Raw genomic sequence first — 18933 nt, 5'->3', positions numbered from 1 at the left:
TGGCCTGGTCTGTATGTCAACTTGTCCCACATTACATGGTCCTACACCATCGGAGTTATTATCACTGGAGTCAGTATTATTTAATGTTTTTGGAGAATTAATGCACCGTGCCGAGTCTTGGGCACCCATGCCAGCTGAAATAGTGACCAAATCGTCCAGGGGCCCGTAAGGCATGAAGGTTTGAATAGCTTCTTTGGGGCCTGATTTTACCAAATTGACTTTTACAAGTTTTGCAGTTTGTTCACGTCTAGAAAGGGCTTTGATGAACTTACGGCCTGCAACCTGAGAACTGGCACCTCTGCCTTTCGTAAATAGTTTTCTGGAGGCAGTGGGCAGCGGGTCAGTAACTACCGCCGATGTTTTAATTAGATTCATCGTAATAGGTTTAGATGAAAAGAATGTATTGTTTGACAATACTGTGGTAGGTAAGGTCTCTTTCTCCTTGATCAGGCCATCAGGGTCATGGGTAACTATGCTATCAATACATTTGCTGAGATTGTTTTGTACTGTATCTCTATTGGATATAGATGGATCAGATTCAGCAACCATTTGCACGGCTGGTCGATTACAACCATTGGGATCTACCTCACACAGACTTCGGTTATTTTCTGTTTCAGACAGCACACACACTTGTATACAATCAGTATTCATTATGCTACATGAATCAGGCCGATAGCCTTGAACAGTCTCAACATTGGACCGCAAGGTCACTTGCTCGACAGGCGGTTTTTGTGAAAGCACCGCTATACCGTTACTGCATTGCTCTAGTAGGATGGTTTGATGATTGAGCTTACCATCTAGTACTTCGTAAAGTTTCGCTAATGCAAGCAACGCAGTATTCATGGCGCTAAGAGTATTATTAAGCGCCGGGGCTTCCGAAAAAGAAAACCGCTTGGAGCAGTTCTTATTAATGAAAAAGTCAGACTCTCGATGGGGTTCCTCAAACCTTGTCCTTCGAGGAGTCGGAGCAATGAAAGAGGGCGATTCATCAATACAATTGGAGTTAGACATTTGATTATTGTCTGGGGGGGTTTGGTGACAATTTTCAGTAGGCTTCACCCCTCCTCCAGAATTGCTTAACTGGTTTTCTGGCCCCATTGTATTATCTGACTGTAATTGAATTAAATCCCCAGTATTTGAACAAATATACATAACATCAGCTAAGGGAGAGCTCGGTCCTCCCGAAGTGTTCACAAATTCCATGACTTCCATGACTTCCTCATCAATTTCCCCTGCTCGAACAAGCTCCTCATGGACAGCACGCAAACAATGTTGGGCTGCCACTGAGCAACCAAAGGGCTCCAACATTGGCTGCGTGCACACATCAACCTGGGGCCGGGACTCTCCACCACCCTGAGGATCATCCAGAGTACAGGCTGTCACAAGAGTCAAATCAGTCACTTCGCTTGAAAGATTGGGGGTTACATGCACATCAGCGACAATCAATGTACTAGGGATTTCATTCATATTTTCGACTTCAACAACACCAATGGATTTTACATGTGTGCTAGTAATGGGCAAAGGTCCAGAACTATCACTCACACTGGCCTCAGCCAACACGCTCTCTAACCCAGTCTCCGAACATAATGATTGTATTGGGGTCAAAGGTGGCGGAGGATTGGTTAACACACACACATTAGACCCACTCTCTAGGCTGGACAGGGTATCTTGGGAATAATACAAACGAATGTCAGATGAAAGTGATATTGAGCGCTGGAGATTATGCTTTTTGCGGTTTAGTCTAGTAATAATTTTGTTCGCTGCCATTTCTAAATTAAATAATTGGCCAGGATTAATTACAGGCATGCCTGATGTTAGTTTGAATTTTTTACTGACCGTAGTTGACATAATATGTTGGTGATCAACTAATTAGGCAGAGCGATGGAACAGCCGCAGCACGCTTGCACGCGAGACAGCAAGACAGCCCACTCAGCAACCACTCTTGCAAAACGCGCGCGCTAAATGCGCAGCGTTGATGGTTTTGAAGAGGTTGCTGGGAAAGGGGCAGGCAGGAAGTCGAGAAATTACCCAAAAATCGTCAATGACATGGACTGGTTACACAATGTACTATGGAAAAACAGAAAAAATAAGAAAAATGAGCCACTATTCACTGAATAAAGTCAATCAATTCCTTAGTAGACCCTTTTAAAAACAATTTGTACCAAAGTTCCAGTTCCACAAAAGCAAACAAAGTCCAATCCAAAATCGATCTTTGCACAGGACACAGGACACAGGAACAGCGTGGGAGACAGCAAGACAGCCCACTCAGCAACCACTCGCGCTAAACGCGCAGCGTTGATGGTTTTGAAGAGGTTTCTGGGAAAGGGGCAGGCAGGAAGTCGAGAAATGACCCAAAAATCGTCAATGACATGGACTGGTTACACAATGTACAAAGTTCCAGTTCCACAAAAGCAAACAAAGTCCAATCCAAAATCGATCTTTGCACAGGACACAGGACACAGGAACAGCGTGGGAGACAGCAAGACAGCCCACTCAGCAACCACTCAGCAACCACTCTTTTGTTTTAGTTATCATAGCTTCTTGAATCTGGGTACCCTACTCCTGTTCTTTATCTATAGATTCTTGATATTTAATATCCGGTTTCTCCTGTTCTCTAAGAATTGTAAAAATGTCCTTGGAATCGTGTTGAGCATTTTGAATACATGCTTCATAGTATTCTTTTTTGGCTTTTATAACTGCGAGTTTAAATTTGAGGCTACGTGGACCAGGTTGCCACTTTTGAAAGACTTCCAGGGTGGGGTACAGGAGAGTGGTACACACAGTGGAAGAGGCATAGAGGCCCAAGAGAGGAGGAGGTCACCATAGAGGAGGTGGTGAGTGGCAGAGGAGCCGGAGCGGTAGAAGAGGAAGGTGGCAGAGGAGCCAGAGAGGTGCTAGAGGCTGCAAAGGGCCCAGAGAGAAGGCAAAGGAGAGAACCACATAGGAGGCAGCAGAGGTGGAAGGGAGTGGCAGAGGAGCAAGAGGGGTAGAGGAGGACGGTGGCTGAAGGGCCATAGAGGTGGTATATAGAGTAGCAGGAGAAGGGAAGAAGTTGATAAGATGTAGGGGACACCTATCCAGGAGGATGAGGTTGGGCTGAGAGCCCTGGACCATTGTGGTCCCATTTAGATAGACATTAATTATGGTTTTGGAAGACAGGAAGGACGGCAAGAGGACCTCTCATCTTGTGCCACCATTAGTGGGAGATGAAGGAAAAAGGAGAGAGAACAGCAACTATATGTAGGGTCCATAGGTCAGGAGAGGTAACGACAAAGAGGATATCTTTGAGAGTCTGTCTGGAGGAGGCATTGATGTGGGTATCAGCGAGGAGAAGGCCTGGATTGGAGACCAGGATGTCTTTCTTGAACTTCTTCCTTCCATACTTTGTGAGAGGGATAGGATAGGTGATCGCACAGCAGTTAGAGAAGATAGGTGAGACCAAGAGCAACATAGAGGGACATAGGTAGAAAGAGGGGGAAGAGAGAGGAGAGGAAGCACATCATAGAACTATGCCACAGAGGATGCACCGGGTGAGGACATATCGAGGGGGGCTATGCTGAGGGATGCACAGTAAGGAATACAACCGAGACGGATAAGCACATAGACTCAACAGTGGGAACGAACACACAGGGGGAAGGGCAGAGGAGGCAGACAACCGGGAGCAGTAGACCTAGAGAGGGGGGCAAGTGAACAACAACCAACAGTAGAGCAAGTGGACGCACAGTAGAGCAGGCACTTAGAGGGGTGGGGGAGGCCTGGTGGGCACTGACAATAACCATCAGTAAACACAGAGGGAAAAAGGCCTAGAGTGCACAACAGAAGCAGAGTGAAGTAACGGCACAGAAACAACACACTTGGAGGGAGAAAAGCATAAGAGAAACAGCCGGGAACACATAAAGTGAGGCAACCGTGATAGAGGAAGCCTAATGGGTGCCCAACAGTAAGTGTACGTTGAGACAAGCATTTTAAAGTGGAAGTACGAGCAAGCGGAATGGTCCTCAAGGCACCAAACCATAAAGTAGTTCCTCCCACATTTTCCTGCTCTTTTCTGAGCTTTCCCAAGGAAGACTTTGAAAGCATACTGAGATGGTTTTCTGTCGTGGAGTTATTGTAACAATTGCTCACCTAACATGGAAGCACTTACTAACCAAAGAAAAACAGAATGAACTCCTGTTAGGTGAACAACTGCTGCTCAAATGCAATGTTTTCCTAAATATTGTAACATACACTTTCAGAGTTGTTGTATATTTCACAGAAATTCAACCTCAAAAGGGAAGCCCTTACAAATATATAAAATGCTAAATACACCTGAAGTTCAAAACTGCACTGTTCTTATATGAAGCTATTCCTGGTATGGGGAGTGCACAGGGGAAATTGTCTGGTGCTTCTTAATTAATACTATGGGAGATGAGTGAGCTTCAGCAGTAACCCAGGTCGGGAGAAGTTTCTGGAGACTGCTCGGGCTGTGCCCTGGCTAGCCCCTGCCCACTTAAAGCCTGACTCAGCACTGAAATTGAATTTGATATACGCCTGCTGAATCCACCTTCTTCCAGCCCTCACCCTGAATTACTCCAGCGCCACTCCGCCTCCGTTTGCACTCTTACACATCCTCAGCATTTGCATTTTATACCTAGCATTGACACTTCATCCCATTGCACCCAACTGGTTATTAGCTGCAAAACACTACACACAAAATAAACATGACTTGCTATGAATAACCAGTATCAGTGAGTAGCGCTGTAATTGAGTGTCCAGCCATTATTGCACTTGGACTGCACCAAGCAGCAGTGAAACCTCATTGCAGTCACACTTTACCCAACAGCCATTGTTCTGCACTTGCACTTCACACTGTGCGTTCGTACTTTTGCTTTGCAACACTGCACTCTGTCACAGCTGATGTCTTCTTTTGAGCATACCCATACTTGTGCTGTACCCATTCCCACTGACAACCTTACTGCTCACCCCTAGCACTTATGCAATTCTTTCATTGTACTAAACGGTACCCTACACTACTCGCACCGCAGCATCCCTGGCTTTCATTCTTCAGCACAAGGAGCAGGCGCCCATAGTGAAGTTACTGTTGACTGCTCCGTAGGTTACTCTGCACTGCACCACAGTTTCCATCTGCAGCCGCACCGTTTCATTTAGCATAATCGTGCACTGCCAGCAGCAGTAAAGAGGTATCCCATTCAAAGTATGAGTTTTGGATTCAGAAAACATTGGTCATATGTCCTAGCTTTACTCTGTGGACAGGAGGACGTTTTTCAAGTCTCCTTTTATTTAGTATGACATGGTTGACCAGTTTTGCCGACTCTGTCCTCGCTCATGCAATCAAGAAAACAAACACAGGTAAGTCCACTTCTGGGCTGGAATCCCAATTTGGCATGCAGGGCCAGGGTAGGAGTATTTAAACTGCTATCGCTGTACTAAGCTGTGTGTCTATGTATATGTGTGTATATATATATATATATGTTAGTTGCAGGGACGTTAAGGTGAGAACTTGACGCATCAAAACCCCTGAAATTCAGATAAAGCCACCTTAACGTTGTGCCCTGTGTTGCGCAAACTATGACCACACTGGTGACACCACTGGTGTCATCTATGGTTTGGGTCTATTTAACCTAAAACATTTGATCTAATCACTTTTGATTGCATTTATTAGACTTTTTTTTTCGGTCAAATGTTTTAGGTGAAATATTTTTAGGTCAATTATGCTAATACCTCATCTATGACATAGACAAAATTCAATGTATTAAAAAATTGGATATTGTTTAAATATTACTTTTACTTTGTACAGTAGTTTAAAAAAAATCAATTTTAACATGTTAACCACTTACAAAAGACTCACAGAAAGAAATGTATATCTATATACATGTTTTCAAATAAATGTTGAATTTTAATTTCTTTTTTATACATCGATACATTTAGAGTAGTATCACTTTTTAGTTTTCCAATACCCATGTATGGAAATCTTATTGTTTTAAAACACTTCTCATGTCATTTAGTAAGTACTGCGATTGCACATTTTTCCTACAATAAAACAATTGAGTATTTACATATGTTTGTTTTAAAACGTTGTAAATAATTAGGGTTCAACATGTCTTTCTAGTTATTTCTGCTAAATATTTTCATAAATGTATATACGATTATGTTATTGTGAAAATGTCTTAGATATATTTGCCACAAACAGGAACATTCTAAGCAGTGTACTAGTTATAATTCAGATATCATCTTTTGCCGAAGTACTCCAAAGGAAAGCTTCACAAGTAGTGATATTGATGCATGTGTAGCCAGTGCCCCAGATAAGAGTTTGAGGTGGGAGTATTTTACTCCCTGTTTTTAAACTGTGAGAGTAAATGTGATTTTAAGAGAGTAAAAATGACTTTTCTCCTTTGCAAGACAGTAAAATGTGTGTGACATCCAGCTGACGCATGCACAAACTGTATGGAAATAATCCCGCCCTGCAGCTTTCTGCATTGTGACAGAATACACCTTTCATTATTTCTCTACGGTCTGGCCATTTGATGTCTCCTGTATATATTTAATACAATGTTATGATACAACAGTGCATAGAGGCAATGACTCCATGCTAAATTCTACATCTAATCTAATGGTCAAATGGTTATTTATATAGCGCTTTTTACCAAGCGCTGTACATGGAACATATTTATCACAATTATCACCAAACCAAAGTCGGTACTCCTTTACCGACCTCGAAAGGATGAAAGGCTGAGTTGGACTTGCCGGGATTCGAGCCTGCAACCTACAGATCACGCACAGATTGCAGCAATGAGTGCTCAATCTGAGCTATCATATTGGCTAGCATCCTTCAGAGATCGGTTAACTGAGTATCGACTGAGGTATAATAATCACAGTACCTAGATGTTGAACAAACCATTCATGAAGCACTACATGAAGTGAAATGGATTATCACAGGAACCGGTTTTGCTGAGTTTCTATTTCAATTACAAATGTAACTTTAATTGGTTTGTTTTTGAACAGCGCTTGCACTTCCTGGAGGGTCAGGTTTTGGATGTTTTAAATATAGTCTTGAAGATTTGACAGGCTAGAACACCTGTGATTGGTGTAATGACAATCACTCACCCTTGAGCAAAGACTCTGCTGCCACTGACCATTTATAGTAATGTGCCCCATTTACTGAAAGGTTGGATGTAATGTAGAGTGCATAGTCATCATTTTACACACTTATAATTAGAGTGTAAATTAAATTATCAGTGTAAAAATGATCTGCCTCCGCATGATTATGCACATAGCACCAGAACTCTGAAAAATACAATTGTGCAATACTGGTTTGCTTTCACAGGGGAAAAAAAGCATAATTTGTTAAATATTTCTCAATTGCAATTTAGTTTTCCATCTAATTAATTATACAATCCTAAAATTCTAGGAAATTATGCACAGTGCTTCTAAAGCTGAATGAAAGAAACCATTCCTTTTATCAGAGTGTGCAGTTTCTCTTTTTGAAAGGCTTCAGAGAATTGCATTGTGTTTCAGAGGTGGCTTGCAATTACATCCATGTAGATAAAAATCAAAAGAAGCCTCCCAGATTCTATCAAGTAACCTGACCTTTGCACTGCCCCCTGCTCTAAACCTGTGTGTAAATGTACCCATGAAAATAATAAAGCTGTCATATTTGCAAGATTTTCATGCATAGAAAGTCTTGGTACCCACCTTATCTGGAGGCCTGTGTGTAGCTGTTTACTGTTTTAAACAGTGTACTCATTTTTATAAACTATTCTATAATGCTAATATCACATATGTAGAGCTGTAAGGTTGTTCTAAATATCGGTAAATACCCAGTGAGTGATCTTATGTCTGATGCTATTAGTTAAATAATCATTGATGTCATCTTTGATGTCATCTTTGTGGTCGTAGGTTGAACAACAGGGGTCACAAAGTTAAGGTGGCATTAACTGAATTTCAGGGATTTTGTTGCGATAAGTTCTCTCCTTAACGTTCCTGCAACTAAAGTTTTTTTCCTTCAATTTCAAGCGTTTTGTTGTTCCATACTCCATTTCCAAACACTGCCAGACCACTAGCCATGGCCGGTCGGCACAGCCACTCCATATTTTAAAAACACGTGCAACCCATCGCTCATACGTTTGTCAATCACAAACTGAGTTTGACCTGTTTTGACAGTGGTATTGCTATGTCTAAAAGATTGCAGGCTTTGAGAACTCGCAATGTTTTCAGGCAATGCACAGTAATATTACATTATTTGCCAAGGATCATACGCTTTGGTTAATCGGCATGCTACAAGACCCTTGTTTTATGGCCGGTCTCTTGGTGACTGTTGTGATACATCGCACAACCCCAATTAAACGCGTGGGGAATTACCAGCTGCAAGAATAACATCTGTCCAAGTACATTTGCCCCCATAGCGAAAATCAAAAGCTGGCACCCATGAATATACGCACAGTAAGTGAACATGTATCTTAAAGTGTAATATACAAATGAAGTTCAATTGACCTTCTCCTTTAGAATAGCATTGGACTTAAAAAAAGAAATTGGCAATGAACACCAGAAAAATAATCTGAGAGAGGAAATGTTCCAATAAATAGTCTGGCAAAGTATAAAAGATGCTCACCTTTTAAGAACCCAGCAATCTGTCATGAAATATTCCCTCAAAAACAAAATGCGGATACGAAACAAATGCTTGTGGTCTTGTGGGTAAGCGTCTGCACTTGGAACATAACAACCTGAGTAAAATCCTGGTAGCCAAATACTTAAGTAAACTTGCCAACCTCAAAGAAACTCATGGGGTTGCCTTAGCCCTCTGGGGGAAAAAAAAAAGTTCCGCTGTCCAGGCACGTGTCCTTTACTTGTGCCCTGAAAAGCGACACAATCGGAGGCAAATAACTGCACCAGTGTCCAGGATTGCAAACTCTCTTGCCACATTGTGGGCAAATAAATCGTCATGACTTACTTGCCCTGTAATCATTTCCCCTCCTCACCCCATGTCTGGCTTTCAACAATACTCTGTTTCAAAAAGATAACTTGAAAAGTTCACATACCATAGTGTCACTTAAATATATAAATTCTTCTAGAACTATTTAGGTAAAAAGTGTACAATTGTGGCATTACTCCCTCCATCTATACTAGGAGACTACAAAAACCAGAATGCAATTCAGCAAAAGGCAAAAAAGAATTGTCTCTCTGTGCAATACTTTCAAGGACTAACAGTAGCACGGTTTGAAAAAAGATATTTAAAACTAAGAAAACACACGCCATCCGAGACTGTGGACTGTGAATGCTGTAACTGGACCAACTTTGCTTAGCTTCAAAGCGAGGGAGGGGCTGACCTGCTCAGGCTGTGTTGCTCTAGCAACATGGCCTGAGGGGGTGGGCCCTTTGAGGCTAAGCAGGGTTGGTCCTGGTTACTGCATGGATGGAAGACCTGGATCCCGGGCATGGCCTGTGAATTTTCACAAAAATAGGGGAGGTGGTCATCCGTAACAAATGGAGGACATAGCAAAAGCACACTTTTTTTGATGTATAGATCAGCCAAAAACATAAATAAATGTATTTCCTTTAAATTCAAGACAATATTTCTTATGTATTTGTTCTTCACAACATAAATATATACATAAATAGTTGTCAACAACTTTACATCGAAAGAACATTCTCATACGTAAATAGTCTCAATACCATGATTTAACATAAACAAAATAATTATTTTTCCTCACATTAGTCTGAATAATTTCTAATCACAGATATATTACTTTGTATTGACATATTCATTAACCATTTTTCCATCTCAATCAGGCTGATATCTTATGTTTGATGTTTCCACTGATGCTCAAAAGGTGAGCCTCTAGGGTTTTAACCTAGGATTTCCACCACGCGTTTCGGGTCAACTATCAGCCCTTCTTCAGGTGATGATATCAGTACATTCCTTTCTTCATCTACAAAATAAATATATATAGAATTCTAAATATGTCTCTATTTCCTTTACGGGTTTATTCTACATATTTAAATAGCACTGACGCTGTACTAACCTTAATAGAACAAATTATAGTCATGGCTCAAGCTTTCACACTTCTATCTTGGAATACCAGGTTTACTCCTAGGTGTGCTGTACACTTATTCTTCTCTGGTGTTTTAGACTCTCAAAATAAGACACTACTTGAGTGGTCTGCCATTTTGTTAAAATAAGACAAGCTATTAACAATGCTGTGTGATCACGAGCGGGACCAGTTGCTGAAAAAGCGCTGGGTCCCACTCTGTGATCATGTATACGTATATATAAAATTCTGATGTTGTAAAACTCACCAGGTCAGGTTATCTGGTTTTGGACAGATTCTAAGGAGTAACTATCCGTGACGTTCAATTCTGAGTCTCCCTGCAAGACAATATCATTGGGGTCAACATAAACTATACTTCTCTAAATCTTAATTACCTAACAGGTTATAACATGATAAACCTCATACCTGTTTGTGCATGTAGCTCTAATGGAACTTGATGGATGTTCAGAGTTCGACTACGGTGGACTCGTCCATCACAAGCAGCCGTGAAACAACGCTCTCATGCTTGGATCCAGTGTGTGACTTGTGTGTATTAGGTACTTCTCTCGCGACGCCGTCGCTGTAAGAAGATGTTTATGTATCAATCTCTACGTGCTGCAAATTCAAGGTTTATTTTGAAAAATAAAGGTTGAGTGCACCTCTGATTACTAAGGGGATTCTTTACCTTCTCGGCTGTGTTTTTCCTTCAATGCCGCTCAAGCTCCTTGTTCGAACTGCCTCCCGAGCGCAGCATCGGGATGTTGCTAAGCAACATTAAGCACTAGTGTGTCGGTTATACTGACGATGTCAGTCAGTCTCTCTCGTCTTTCCTGGCCGCCATATGTATTACCCTAAACCGTATTCTTTATCAAAGTAAGATAGGTGTCCATCATCTACTGTTAATCTAACGTTTTAGAAATAATATCATTAGGGACATTCTGCCACTCTAAATTTAGAACAATAACAATCACAATTGAAAAAACTGTTGATATAACACTATGGTATTGTTCTCATTCTTAACATGCTAAAATGCCTAAATAGACACATGGTAATAACAACAGACATTCATAATTTTCAATATTTCCATCCGAACGTGTGTAGAGTATTCAGCATTTTTAAAAACAACCTTCAAAGAGAAATCACATTGTATGGTTTTGTAGAAAACAACGGTTGCCTTCTATACATTTAGTACATTAGATCTGGGTCATACATCTACAGTCTATACGTTCCCACTTGTAATTTTCCTCAACACATTACTTCACTCTATACTCTAATCTATTTTCTGGTGTTGTGATTCAAGTGATGTCATAAGAATCGCCCTTTTGAGAATTAATATTTACTGTATGGATATACATGTACTGCATTGCGTCAATTGTCTACACCCTATCGTATGGGCGAATATTTCCAGTTTATAGGATTTCACTTTGTTTCAGTTCTTTACATTTCATGGCGTGAACGTCTTTCTGACCCTAACTATTGTCTGTGTCCTTTTTACAGAAAATCATGGGCAGCAATCTCCTCTGTCCCATTCTTTCATAGAAAACAGTTTAGGTCCCATTCCATATTCGTGCCTCTCGGATACATACTGTCCAATCCCTCTATCCAGTAGATCTCCTTTTATTGGAGTTTTTTGGTCAAATGACCTCATATTCGTGGTAATGTTACGTGTTCAAGTATCACAAACTTAATTTGTGCAATTGTGTGTTTCTGTTTCCCGAAATGATGGGCAACTGGTGACTTCACTGATTGTTGTCTAATGTTCGATTTATGCTCACGCCATCTCGTTTTGGCCTTCTGTTCTGTTAATCCAACGTGATAGATGCCACAGGGACATTTGATAGCGTATATCACATTTGTAGCATCACATGTTGAAGTATGTAATAGTGGTATTTTGTTTCCATTCCATGGATGATTTATCTCATTCCCTTTGATTATGTTATTACAACAATTACAGTTATTACATGGGATGGTTCCCTTATGTATTATGTTGTTTATCTTCTTGTTATGCCCAATGTTGGATTTCATTAACTGGTCATGAATCGGTGGACTCTTACCATATGCAAACAGTAGTGGATTAGGCAATAGAGCTGCTAATGTCGGATCCAACTCTAGTAATTTCCAATTTTTTAAAATTATTTTTCTTATACTGTTGCTTTGCTGTGAATCGGTGGTCACATACACTAATGCTGCTTCAGTGTTTCTTGTCTTTGGTTTAATTGCTTCCGATCTTGGAATTTCCTTGACTTTGGCCGCATGTCTGGAAACTGATTCCACGCTGCAGCCTCTCTCCAATAATTTCTTAGTTAGTTCCCTCGCCTTGATATCATATTCTTCCTCCTTTGATATAATTCTTCTATATCTCAAGAATTGACTCAGAGGAATACTTTCCACTGTCGTTTTGGGATGAAAACTTGATGCGTGGAGTAAGTTGTTCCTGTCTGTTGTTTTTGTGAAGATTGTCATCTCAAGTTTGTTGGAGTCGAGGTAGATCATCACGTCCAGGAATTCTATTGATGCTTTACTGAACTTGATTCTAGGCGTTATCGTGTTCATGAATGTAAAGAAATCTTTCAGTTCTTCCTCCGTCCCATTCCATACTCCAAAGAGATTGTCTATGAATCGTACCAGACATTTGAGTTTATTCTTCCACCTGGGATTCTGTAAGACATGCGTCTCCTCTAAATATGTCATATAAGTATTGGCGTAGTTAGGGGCCATAGCGGCGCATATCGAGGTCCCTGATATCGGGACAAAATACCGATCCTCGAACATGAAGTAGTTGTTATTCAGGATTATTGTTAACAGTTTCAATATCAGTAAGCGATCACTTCTGACTACTTGTTCAGTAAGAGCCATTCCATAGCCTTGAGTCCTGCCTGATGGTTAATGTTGGTGTAAAGACTTGTTACATCCATTGTGAACATAATATCAGTACTTTCATCAAATGTAATGGATTCAAGTCTTTTCAAGTGATTAGTGTGTTTAATGTATGTGGTCGATTTCTGTGTCAACGGTTGGATCACTTTATCAACATATTGGGCTAATGGCTCCAATAGACTATTCTTTTCCGCAATAATTGGACGTCCAGGTGGATATTCTAGATTCTTATGAATCTTTGGCAATGTATAGATAACTGGCATTATTGGATGCGTGTTAATCAGGAACATCTTGGTTTTGTTTGTGATGTCATCTGCTTCCGCTTCTTCTAGTGTCTTCTTTATTATCTCACGTATACTCTCTGTTGGGTCCACAAATACTTCTAAATAGGTATCCTGATCATTAAGTTGTTGTTCGATCCCCTGTACTTATCAATGTCCATAATGACCAATGTTCCACCCTTGTCAGCCAGCTTCAAGATAATAAGAGAATTCTGCCATCATTTTTTCAAAACTTGTTTTTCTCTATTTGTCTTCGGTCTTTTAAATCTAATTTTCTGAAAATCTTTCAGTACCAATTATTTGGAATGTATCCATCACTGGATTTTGTACAGGTGGGTTGAAGATGCTCTTAGGTTTCATCTCAAGATTTTCCGTTGTTGGTATTCTTTCTTGTAGTTCTAGTGAGTCAAAGAATATTTTCAATTTCATTTTCTGAGTCAATTTGAAGAAGTCTATCTTTTCTCTGAGTAAGGTACTATTGTATGAAGGAACAAATGAAATTCCTTTCTGTTATGTCTTTCTTTCAAACTTCGTCAGTTGGTAGTTGGATATAAGTTTTCTTCTGTTGTAGATTGACTTTTCTTGAGGGTTTTTTTCTTTTTCCCTCTTCGGCACGGATGCGGTCTAAAAAAGAGTATTAGGGTATTGTGGTTTCTTTGGAAGTTGTTGGTACTTGACTCTTACTTGGGATCTCTCCATCCTCTTCTCGTTCCTTCAAGCCGTTTCGGGGGGTTCTGTCTCACCACTAGATGCGTCTGATGACTGTGTTGTCTGATTAGGATCTTTCCTGTTCTTGTTCCACCCAGGTCTAGTACTTCTTCTGTTATCTCCCTGATGGTAATATTCTTTCCACATATATACAATATCAAGTTTATAATCTAGGATATCCCTCCTAAATGTTCAGATTTTCTTCGATTCAATTTCTTTTTTATAGTTGTCCAATTTGATGTTGATTTCCTCCAATAGTGATAACTCGTCCTTTGTCATTGATGATGATGCCTTTTTAGTTTCTAAATCGAGTTCAATGGTTGTTAAAGATTTCGATAATTCCTCGATTGTTAATAGGATCAGGTCCAATGAGCATTTGTTTACTATGAGTCTCCATTGTTTCATGAAATCTGGGTTTTCGTTACACAGGGTGGGTTCTAGGTCAATCCTTAGACCCCTTGGGATTCGCTGTGCCTTAAAGTATTGTGACAGAGTAGTTGCGTAAAGCCTCTGGCTTATTTCTCAACTTATCAGTCGCTCTAGTTGGTTTACTAGTTCCCAGGTTTTGAGTAAGTGCTAAAATCCTGTTCAGTATCTTGAATACGTTTTAAAATTGTAATTGCTTCCTCTTGTGAGAATGCAAGGGTTTCAAAATTGTTATTGTACTAAAAAAAGTACAACTTAGAAGTCACAACAAACATCAAATCCACCCACCAACTGAAAATAAAAACAAAATCAAAAACCGTTCTGACAAAGCATCAAGCATAAAACTCATTGAATCTACTCCATTGTTCATTATATACTTCTTCTCTATGTAATTTACTTAACTTCAATTTCTCAAAATGTGAAAGAATTTGCACTTGAACTAGCCAAACTTCCACACATGGGTTTTTCCTAGTCTTCCAGACACGCAATATTAGTCTAGCAGCAACCAAAAGGACCTTATTAATCCAACACAACATCAGATATTCAAGATGCCAAACGCAACTTTATTATCACAGCTAATGGATTTCTAGGAAAAGCAATCTCACATACCACATAAACCCTATCCAAGACTTCATTCCAAAAACCCATTACTTTCTCACAATTCCATAACATGTGTAACATAGTACCCTTTTCCTTCAAACAACCCCAGCACTTATCATTATCACAAAGTCCCAATTTACACATCCTATCTGGGGTCCAAAAAAGACGCCCTAAAGTCCTCTGGTGAATGAAGCGCAAATTCAAGTCAGCCTTTGCCTTAATTGGAACCTTCCACATATTTTCCCACTCCTTTAGAGATCTAACCTCTCCAAGTTCTTCAGACCATGAACATCTCAACTTATCCCATAATACTAAAGAACGAACTAAAGAGGATTTACTTTTGTATTTTATTTTTATGCCGAGAAGGCTTTTGACAGTGTCAACTGGACCTTCTTAAATTTTACGCTAACGAAGATGAGTTTTGGTCCATTGTTCATTAATGCTGTGGGGGCGTTAAAATTAAATATTAGCACTAGGGTTTGGGTAAACCGGGTACTGTCAACTTCCTTTAAATTATTCAAGGTTACTCGTCAGGGGTGTCCTTTTATTGCCCTACCTTTTTTAATCTAGCTCTGGAACCGTTTTTGCTTTATATCCAACAATCTCAGAGTCTTTTAGGGTTTAAGATGAGAGAAATTGTAAGGGTTGGCTTACGCTGATGATGTTACGATTGTCCTCGGTAATCCTGAAATGGGTGGAAATATTGTACGAGCTATGGTTGAAGAAGTGGGTAGGCTCTCGGGGTACAAAATTAACTGGGGAAAAACTATAGTATTTCCAGTCCGGGATACTCCTGTATGCGATCAGTTGTTGAACTGGAAGTGTAAATGGGAAAATAGATCTGTGAAATAGTTGGATTTGTACCTCACTAGAGATAAGAACATGATGGTTGGGTTTAATGTTGAAATAGTCATCGAAGCTCTTTGGAAGGACATTCGTAAATGGGAAAGACTCTCATTGACTATTTGGGCAAAAGTTAATGCCATTAAGATGGGACTCTTACCTAAGGTTTTATACATTGTGCAGTCTCTTCCATTAATATTTTCAAAAAAGGCTCTTGGTCGGGTAGATAAGGTACTCCAGGAATTTTTATGGGGTGCTGGTAAAAGACCCAAAGTGCTGAGGTATCTTATGATCCCGGGGACATCTGAATGTGGATTTGGATATCCTATTCTCGAAAATCATTACAATGGCTTTTTGTTAAAAAAGTCATCTATTTATTTCTCTATTGGTCCTATGGTTCCACTTTGGGCTCGGATTGAGGAATATAAATTGAGACCTTTTCATATTAAAAGTTTATATTCCTTTGATAAGTTGCCTAGACAAGTGGCTAATTTGCAAGTGGTGAATGTCACTAAGGATGCTATCATCTCTTTGGTTACTGGTGGCGGGCAATGGTTATATTTATATAAGGAAACTTCCATCTGGCAGAATCCATGTCTGCATATTCATAATAGGATGCTGTGTTGGAGAATCTGGATTAACAGGGGCATATTGTTGATATAAGATATCTGGAGTGATGGTGGTATGCCGTCCTTTGAGGATTTGAGGGATAAATTTGGTTTGCATAAAAGAGAATTGCGAAGGTATAATTTGTTGAGTGCTTTAATATTGGAGAGTCAGATGATTGACTTGCCTCTGATGCAGAGACCTGAGAGGTGTGACTTTCTTTCTACTGCTCCACATAGGGTATCTAGTTTTTTAAAACTCTTTCTGACTGAAAGTCATTCTTTGTTTGTCTTTTTAAATGGTTTATTTATTTACTAGCAGAAGTACCCATTCTCCGAAAGGGTTCTGTAGACCGACATGATAACACTGATCCTGTAGGTCACTGTTCCGATTCACTTATCGCTTGATGTGCTTTGCATCCTGAAGTAACCTGCACTGACAATGGGCGCATGTGGTTGGCTGACATACCCCGGAGCAGAGGTTGGGGGAGAGGCGAGAGTTGGCATGCTGCTGCATAGTGGGACCATCTGTGTTCTCTCCCCATCTGGCGTTGTGCAGTTCATTGCGGTGCAAATATGTTGGAAACCGCGCATACTGTGGCCTGGACCTCGAGTTTTGTTCATGTGTCGGGACAGGTCCTTCTATGACCTCATTGATGATTTACCGATTTGAGTCAGCAGTCTCATGTGTGAATGTGCTGGAATCTGGGGGAAGGGGTGGGATGTCCAAATGTTATGTAGCTAATAATGTCTGGAGTGTTCTAATGGGTAAATATGCAAAATGTGATGCAGATTGGTGACAGTGTGGAATTGTATAAGGAACAATGCTTCGTCGCAAATCCTGCCGCAAACAAACGTACAGATATATATTTTTTTGGGGGGGGGAACTTTACACTTGAATCATAATGCTGGAAAAGAACAGGCAACATCAGTCTGGCAAAACTATTTATTTGATTTGGATAATAGTATAATTACTTAAAACCCATTGAACACATTTTTTACTTCATACACGTCAAGTGAAATTTGTTTTCTTCGTCCCACCATTGCAATGCTCTAGTAAGTTACATATTTACAGTCCAAGCACTATTTTTGTCTCGGAACAGGTAGAGGAAAAGAGTCGGTTTACAATTTGTAACACCAAACAATTTTAGTAGTGGGGTTAAGGTACTCTTTCTGAATGTACTAGATGAAATGCAAAACAATATGAAATTAATCTTCTTTAAATTATGTTGGTGCAAAATGTGCATATTCTTTCCTTCCATTAAGTTGTACATTTAATTGTCCTTTTTATGGATTATTTAATCTGAATAAAATCAATTTGACTGACATCCCCTGGTCAATTTATCAAATCATTGAGAGGGAAACCAGTAGGTAGTCCATCTTCCCATCCAAAATGACTTAAGTCATTGTAATACTGAGAAAGCTAAGTCAAGTGAGGAAATCGCTAAAGAGGCAAAGCTTCATGAATGTTGTAATACAAAGATCATGATGAAGTACTCTCATTTAAATCAGTTAATCATTGGGAGTGTTCAACATAACTTTATCTAAATTCAGGATTTATTGAAAGTGTACGTGATTGCCTCAGTAGTAAGGAAACTGAAAGTACTCACAGCAAACTCTATAAAGTGTGAGATACTTGTTTAAGAATCTCAGCAGTGTTTACAGCAATGATGCAGTTCAATCCAATAACCTTGTTAATGCCATTCTATGTTCTAAGTGATGCCAAATACAAATATGATTGCAAAGCGAATTCTTGGAGAAGAGGAAGCAGGTACAATGAGAAAACACACCCATTCTCTGGCAGTAGGGTTGTAATCTAAGAGATCTAAAGTTGTGATGAAAGTTTATCCCAAACGAGAGACAATCTGGGAAACCTAGACTACTTAAAAAAGTAGGTGTGGTATCGGAGACCTGGGAAGGCAAAGATGCCTCTTTGATCCCAGAACATCCTCACCAGGCTCCCCAGACCCGAACGCTTATGCAGCTACCCTGCAAATGCTCTTTCTCGCTCTCAACCCAGAAGTTTGGGGATCTCTTAGCACAGTGTCTCTTCCAGGGTGTTGCAGGCTCCTTCAGCTGAATGTGGCTCCATCAGCTCCGCGCTTTCCGCTCATTCAGCTGCAGAGACTCCGTGGCTCGCACACAGGTGTCCTTTGCAGCCCTCTAATTGCACATCCCTCTGCCTGCCCAGCAGCAGTCAGGCACTACACCCGTACTTCCTCTGCCTTTGGGGAAGCAGTCCATTTCTGCACCACTCGGGCTCCTCGTACCCTACACCGGTCGCAGCATATGCTTGCTGTCTAGCTGCAATTGGAATGACAGGGTGGAGGGGGCCTTCCTCCAAAGGTTTGCCAAGCTGCTATCCTCTGGGATTACTGAGAAAAAATTGCACGGGTGTGAACAGAATCATGTTGTTCATCTCCTGGTGGCAACTGAAAATGGGAAAGGTCAATGCATACAGCAGGATTGTTTGCAGCTCACCAGAGTTCAAGAGCAGATCCTGCCCAAAAGTCCCACCTTTAAAGATTTTAAAACGATAAAAGATGTTTAAGTATGTAAAACTATGCA

The 18933-nt window shown here is 40.3% G+C and overlaps 1 protein-coding gene across 1 annotated transcript in view; it reads left to right on the top strand.

The window, feature by feature from the left end:
• ALG5 (ALG5 dolichyl-phosphate beta-glucosyltransferase) overlaps positions 1–18933 on the top strand; it is a 275306-nt gene that overhangs the window by 10004 nt on the left and 246369 nt on the right. The window lies entirely within an intron of this gene.

The sequence above is a fragment of the Ambystoma mexicanum genome, chromosome 7q (assembly GCF_040938575.1).
Source record: "Ambystoma mexicanum isolate Mex_15411 chromosome 7q, UKY_AmexF1_1, whole genome shotgun sequence".
In the NCBI taxonomy this organism is placed as follows: domain Eukaryota; kingdom Metazoa; phylum Chordata; class Amphibia; order Caudata; family Ambystomatidae; genus Ambystoma; species Ambystoma mexicanum.
The sequence above is the reverse complement of the archived record's forward strand: the minus strand, read 5'-3'. Positions and strand labels throughout refer to the sequence as shown.